The sequence below is a fragment of the Martes martes genome, assembly GCF_963455335.1.
Source record: "Martes martes genome assembly, chromosome: 2".
Lineage (NCBI taxonomy): Eukaryota > Metazoa > Chordata > Mammalia > Carnivora > Mustelidae > Martes > Martes martes.
In genome coordinates, this window is record NC_137889.1 from 99,687,904 (window position 1) to 99,696,308 (window position 8,405).

The following is an 8,405-nucleotide window of genomic DNA, read 5'->3' on the forward strand; positions in this document are numbered from 1 at the left end:
AATGATATATTATATAAAGGGCCAGTATCCAAAATCTATAAAGAATTTATCAAACTCAACACCCAAAGAACAAATAATCCAATCAAGAAATGGGCAGAAGACACGAACAGACATTTCTGCAAAGATGACATCCAAATGGCCAGCAGACACATGAAAAAGTGCTCCACATCACTCGGCATCAGGGAAATACAAATCAAAACCTCAATAAGATACTATCTCACACTAGTCAGAATGGCTAAAATTAACAAGTCAGGAAATGACGGGTGTTGACAAGGATGTTGAGAAAGGGGAACCCTCCTACACTGTTGGTGGGAATGCAAGCTGGTGCAGCCACTCCGGAAAACAGTATGGAGGTTCCTCAAAAAGTTGAAAATAGAGTTTCCCTATGACCCAGCAATTGCACTACTGGTATTTACCCCAAAGATACAAATGTAGTGATCCAAAGGGGCATGGGCACCCCAATGTTTATAGCAGCAATGTCCACAATAGCCAAACTATGGAAAGAGTCTAGATGCCCATGAACAGATGAATGGATAAAGAAGATGTGGTGTGTGTGTGTGTATATATATGTATATACATATATATATATATTCAATGGAATATTATGTAGCCATCAAAAAAATGAAATCTTGCCATTTACAACAACATGGATAGAACTAGAGAGTTTTATGAAAGAAAAAAATGTCAAAGGTAAATGCCAACATAATAAAAGCAGTAAATTAATCACTTGTAAAACCAGCATGGAAGTTAAAACACAAAAGCAGTAAAATCAATTATATTTATAAAAAAATCAGTCATGGGGTGGGGGTTGCCTGGGTAGCTTACTCAGTTAAGTGACAGATTCTTGATTTCGGCTCAGGTCATGATCTCAGGGTTGTGAAACCAAACCCCATGTCAGGCTCCACGCTCAGGGAGGAGTCTCCTTAAGATTCTCTCTCTCTTCCTCTGCTCTCCCCCTGCCATCTCAAATAAATAAATAAATCTTTTAAAAAATCAGTCAAAGGATTAAAAAATAAAAGGATGTGAAGTATGATATCATATACATAAAATACAGAGGGGTAAAAATTTAGTGCTTTTAGAATGGGTTCAAACAACCATCAACTTAATATAGACTGCTATATGCATAAGAAGTTACCTGTGAACCTAATAGATATGCAAAAAATAAAGAGAAAGGAATCCAAGCATATCACTAAAGAAAGCCATCAAACCACAAAGGAAGAGAACAAGAGAACAAAGAAACAGAGAGGAATTACAAAAGCCATAGAACAAGTAACAAATTGGTAATAAGTACATACTCATCAATAATTACTTTGTAAATGGACTAAATGCTCAAACCAAAAGACATAGGGTGACTGAATGGATAAAAAAGCAAGACTCATTTATATGCTGCCTATGAGAGACCTAAAGACAGATGAAGATTCCAAGTGAAGGGATGGAAAAACATTTATCATGCAAATGGAGGGAAAAGAAAGCTGGGGTAGCAATACCTATAGCAGACAAAAATAGACTTAAAAACAAAGACTGTCGGGGTGCCTGGGTGGCTCAGTGGGTTAAGTCTCTGCCTTCAGCTCAGGTCATGATCTCAGGGTCCTGAGATTGAGTCCCACATCAGGCTCTCTGCTCAGCAGGGAGCCTGCTTCCCACCTCTCTCTCTGCCTACTTGTGATCTCTCTCTCTCTCTCTCTGTCAAATAAATAACTAAAAATCTTAAAAAAAAAAAAAAGACTGTCAACTAAGAAATTGGAAGAAAACTGAGAGTTCTTATTCTAAGATCAGGAACAAGACAAGGATATCCATGCTTATCAACTTTTACTTGACATAGTACTAGAAGTCCTAGCTGTAGCAGTCAGACAAGAAAAAGACATAAAAGGCATCCAAATTGGTAAGGAAGAAGTAAAACTTTCACTATTTTCAGATGACATGATGCTATATACAGGAAACCCTAAAGACTCTACCAAAAAAACTATTAGAACTAATATATTAATTCAGTAAAATTGCAGGATACAAAATTAATTACAGAAATCTGTTGCAATTCTATATGTTAATAACAAAGTAGCAGAATGAGAAATTAAGAAAACAATCTCATTAACAATTGCACCAAAAAGAATAAAATACCTAGGAATAAACTTAACCAAGGAGATGAAAGACCTATATTCTGAAAACTATAAAACACTGATGAAAGAAATTGAAGATGACACAAGCAAATGGAAAGACATTCCATGTTCATGGACTGGATGAACCAATATTGTTAAAATGTTCTTATTACCCACGGCAGTCTACAGGTTTAATGCAATCCCTATCAAAATACCAATGTTTTTCACAGAACTAGAATAATCCTATGGATTTATATGGAACTACAAAAGATCTCAAATAGCCAAAGCAATCTTGAAAAAGAACAACACAGCTGGAGGTATCATAATTTCAGATTTCAAGCTCTATTACAAAGCTGTAAAAATCAAAACAGTATGGTACTGGCAAAATAAATTGACATACAGATCAATGGAAGAGAATAGAGAGCCCAGAAAAAACCCATGCTTACATGGTTAACTAATCTACAACAAAAGATGCAAGAATATTCTATGATAAAAGACAGTCTTGTCAACAAATATGTTGGGAAAACTGACAGTAGGCTGGCATAGATCTCCACCCCCTTCCACATAGTAAATGCTACAAGTATGTGCCGGAAGAGAATGGTTTCCCACAGAAGAGAGAGATAGCTTGTCAGTCTTTTCTCTAATCTCCATGGGGGAGGTGCTGTTGACCCCCTAGTTCACATTACCACCATTTCCTCCTTCAGTTCTTGATTTTATACTCTGATAAACTGGATGTGGTTTATCTAACATTTAAATCCTACCTCTCCACCCCTCATGCCACATTCACTCAGCAAGGCACATGCTGGCTGTTCTCTTTAACTTTATTCTGCAAATACCAGAGCAGAATTAAATGGGTGGGTTATTTGCCTGATGATCTGATCTTTCAGCAAGAGAAAAATGTAATCATGTTTCTTAACCTCTGCAGTATGACGTTTGGGGCTGGATAATTCTTTGTTGTGGTTGAGTGTTGTCTGGTGTATCACAGGGTGTTGAGCAACATTCTTGGCCTTTACTCACTAGAAGTCAGTAGGACCTTCCTCTTCCTACCATCTTCTGCCCCAATTGTCACTACACCCCCCCAAAAATGTCTCCTGACATTGTATAAAAGTTGCCCCCCGTTGTGAACCACTGGTGAAAATGTAAAATTCCTCAATATATTATTTATAGATCCTGGTAGTGTCAGTGATAATACATAGGATAAAGCTGAGGATTTATTGCCTATATATTTTTATTCTGTGCTTTTAAAATAGATATCTATAACTTCACCCTCGTTTTAAAAACTGGTACCTTTCTGTACATGATTAGACTGGAGAAAATGAAGGAATGAGAACAGGTGGACTATGGAAATTTAAAATACTGTTGTTGAGCTTTGCCACCCAAAACTTTTCAAAATACGTACCTCAAGCACCATATATTTTTTTCTATCAGCTGATTGCTGATAACCTAAAGTTGGTCTTATTGGCATTGGGTCCATAAATATATATTACTTTGGCTTTGAGGTATGAAAAAGTAAGACCAAAGGGGTCCAATCAAGCTTGAAAAAGAACATATTTGAATTTAAGATTCAATGCAAAGTCACAGTAACAACAGTGTGGGATTGGCACAAGGATATACAGATAGACCAATGGAACAGAACAGTCAGAGAAAGACCCAGTTTGTGACAGATATCAATGCAATTTGTAAGGGAATGAATGGTTTTTCAATAATTGGTATTGGAACATTTGGCTATTTTACAGAACAAAATGAAACTTGACCCCTATCGAACATGGTATACAAAATTTAATGTGAGATAGACCACAGTTCTAAATGTGTAAAATAATAAAAAAATTTTAAAGATTTTATTTATTTATTTGACAGAGAGACAGCAGGCTTCCCACCGAGCAGAGAACCTGATGCTGGGCTCGATCCCAGGACCTTGGGATCATGATCTGAGCTGAAGGCAGACGCTTAATGACTGAGCCACCCAGGCACCCCAAACAATAAAGCTTTTAAAATAAAACAGAAAAATTTCTTCAAGACAGTCTTAAATAGAATACAAAAGACACTAATCATAAAAAACTGACTTCATTAAAATTAAGAACTATGTTCATCAAAAAACACAAACTAGTAAAAAGGCAAATCAAAGAATGAGAGATTTTCATGATATACATATTCAACAAAGGATTCGTATCTAAATCTGTAAGAAAATGACAAATAACTCAATTTTTTTAACAGGCATAAGACCTGAACAGGTCTGTCACAAAAGAGGCTATTCAAATGACCAACAAGCATATGAAAAGGTATTTAATACAAGCATTTGTCACAGGAATAATAATTAAAATAACAAACCTACCAGAATGGCTAAAATTAAAAAGATTATCAATGTCAAATATTACTGAGGATCTGAAGCAACAGTTGGAACTCTCATATATTGCTTATGGGAAGGTAAATTAGTTCAACCACTTGGAAAACTGTTCACCAATATGAAAGCTGATGGCACTATGTACTAAAATGAAATGTACCTCCCCTCTGATCCAGGAAATCTTTCCCTAGATACACACCGGAGAGAAATATGTGCACAGACCTTCCAAAATGTTTTAAAAATGGCCACAGCAGCATTATTCATAATAGTCAAAAACTAGGAGCTGCCCAAATGTTCAATAGAAGAATCAGTCAGTTATGGTATAGTCTCACAATGGAATACTCTACAATAATGTTTTTAAACTATTAATACTTGCAACACAAGAGATGCATATTACAGACATTGTATTCAGTGAAAGCAGTCACAATGGTACATACGGATGACGCATTTATATGAAGTTTAAGGTCAGACAAAACTAGTGAATAGTAACCGAAGTCAGAATAGTGATTACCTTTTGAGGGTGGTATTACTAGGAAGGGGCATAAGGAAAACTTCTGAAGAGGTAGAATGTTCTACAAATTCATGGATCCTATAGAGAGGACAAGTAACTCTTTTGGGTTTTGCTGCAAAGCAGAGAATTAGGGAAGTAATGAGCAGGGAAAGTGGGAGAGGTTTCCTAGAGAATAGACAACATATTTATATACAGATAGGAATAATTAAGTAGTGAGACAGCTGAGGATGACAGAGAGAGGGACTGATGGAGCAGTGTCTCTGAGCAGGATGGGAGGGCATGAAACGTTCTGCCTATGTGGAAAAGAGGGAGGTTCTATAGTAGCAGATAAACCAAAATACAAGTAATTGTATAGGTGGGTAGATTCAGTGGTAGGAGGCTAAAACGTTCTTTCCTGATTGGTTTCATTTTCTCAGGGAATTAGGAAGCAAAGCCATCGCAGGATAGAGAAAGTGACTTGGAAGTGTGAGAAAAGGGAAATGTGCAATAAATGGAGCAGGTTGTTACTATCACATACATGAGGTGGCACTGAGACCCACTTAAGGTTAGGGTGATGAATTTAGTTAGTCTGGTTGGGTTTTTCTCCCGTTACCTAAGAGGTAGAGGGTTGTATTTAACGAGCTTTGCAGTTTTAGAGTGTTAGTGCAGATTTAGTGAAAGAGATCATATATACCTGGGAATCTTATTTTTACCAGGTGGGGTCTCATTAGCTCTAGGCTCTTTGAATGGGAAATACTTAAATACTCCTAAATGACTTCATATTAATATTCTAATCCATATTTACTGTTATAAAGGTATTTCTGAACTTCAGCTTTTATATTTGTATCTCTTTTTCTCTGGCAATGAAAATCTTAGGGTCCAATAATTCTAACACCAATATTACTATCAGCAATAAAATTATCTAGTTTAGTTTCAGGATTTCTTTGCAGTTCTTGGGGTATCTGGGTGGCTCAGCCAGGTAAACCTCCAGCTCTTGATTTTGGCTCATGTCGTGATCTCAGGGTTGTGAGATCAAGCCTTGCATTTGGCTCCATGCTGGGTGCAAAGCTGGCTTAAGATTCTCTCTCTCCCTCTCCATCTGCCCCTCCCCCCAAAAAGACTTCTTTGCACTTCTTTTTGTTCTTAGCATACATCCCATTAAGGATGTACAGATAGAATAGTATATTCAATGCTCATTTGGAATAATTATTTTCTCTGTATGGATCCTAACAATATAAAAATAAAATATGTTTTTAATTGTTGGAGTTAAATCTGAAGATTTATTTGAGAGAGTGTGCACACATACTCGAGCGCAGGGAGTAGCAGAGGGGGAGCGAAGAGAGAGAGAATCTCAAGACTTCCTCCTGAGCGCAGAGCCCAACCAGGGGCTCCATGCCACAACCCCGAGGATCAGCACCTGAGCCAAAATCGAGAGTCAACCGAATGAGCCACCTAGGTGCCCCTTGTTGGAGTTAAATTTGGATGTTTACACTTTACACTCTACTATTGTTTCAAGTTTATAAAACACATTGGTAAAAGAATGTCAAGGTCATATAAAAGTCATGCTTCCATCCTCTCCTCTCCCCATGCCCTTTTCATTCCTTATAGGTAATCATTTCTTTACTCTGTAAAAGAAAGAACTAAAGTTTTATCCTGCCTCTGGGGAAGAACCAGAATTTATCTCCTGTTGATGAGGGAAATTTCTTCTTTATAGAAAAATGTCAGCTGATAAACATAGAAGGAAGTATTTAATTAGAAAACCTTTCTGCAAATCTTAATGAAATAATTCAGACTAGGGTATTAAAACCATTGGATAAAGGTCGTTGAAGATGATATTGGCACAGGACCTAAGTATCACCCTACAGATTACTTGCTTACTGCAGAGGAGAAACATATCTTATAATTGAGAGCTCTGGTGTTATCATCTTAGCCAAGTGATCAAACTTGACATTATATGCTCACTGATGGGATGCAATATGAAATACACAGCATGAACCACTCTTGCCAAAAAAGTTTAATATTATTCTAGCCAAACATTTAGGCTAAACTTACAGTTAATGGGAATATCAAAGGTAAAAGAATGGCTTAAACAATTAGACAAATCCAGACTATGGGGCATCCTACAAGATCTGATTTCTTCTAGTAGGCAACAAAGGTCAAGGGGGGGAAGTGACAGAGACTTGGTTAGGTTAAAAGACACTAAATGAAACTAGATTTTAATAAGGCAGAATGACACAAATAGCCAAGTATTCACATCAAGTACACAAAGTACAACACTTCATGATATTAAGCAGTTCATTATTACTCTTAGGTTTGTGTATAGTTATAGAGGCAACATGTAAAATGTGTTACTGGTTCTCTCTACATTGGCAACAAGATGGACATTGAACATTAGAATTGCAAATAATTTTATTTATATAAATCACTTAATAACATTTCATTAAATTTCCAAAAAATTAAGTTTTTAATTTTTATTTAAAATTGAGACATTAATTATATTTGTATTTTACCTTTTAGTTTTTATAAATAATTCTGAATATTTTAAGACAACTTTTTGAAAACATAAAAATAATTTTTAGTATTTAATTTTCATTTTTGATGAAATATATTTAAATATTATATACTTGGAATATATTTTTTATACTTTATATTACTCCAAACAGAAATTATAAGAGAATTCTTATTATAAGAATGTAATTAGTGATTTTGCTAGAATGAAGGCAAGCCAAATGAGAAAGCTCTTTAGAATAAAGATTTGAAAAAGAAAAGAAAAAAAAATGGAAGAATAGCCAAATATATAGAGAATAGAATAAAAATAAACAGTATTCCTGAAGGAGACTGAACAAAAGAAATAGAACCATCAAGGACATAGGTCTTTATCACTCACACAAACATTGGTGTTGAAAACCCAGACATGTGCAATAATTAAATTCAGTCATCTTTGACATTTAGTTTTTCATCATATAAAAACCATAATGCTACACATCTTTTTCAATTTTATTGTAATGAAAATTTACTTGCCAAGGTGAGAGAACAGAATGTATTTAAGTTTGTTAGCTTGATTCAAACATTTTAAATATTTAGATATATTGTATGTGGATCTCCATTAGAATTCTTGCCTTGGGCCCAGTGAACATTAGGGGTAGACATGACTGCAATTTTAAATGCCAAGAATAATTAAGCAGTATCTGTAAGTTTTCAAAGAGAAAACCCTGCAATCCTAAAATGTTAAACCATTTATACCCCTTCAAGCTTCCTTTAAATGTAAAAAGAAATCAAAGATCATTTCAGATAGACAAAGTCTAAGAAAATACACCATCCCATGAATCCTTCTTGTTACATAAAGTTGTCTACCAATTGACCCAAAATTAAAAGCTCAACACACTGGAAGATTTCCGGGACGACAGCAGGGTCGCTTTCCTAATGCTTAGCTTTCTCAACTCCAGCCCAAATACCAATGACTTCCCCTGAGTAGGCCGAC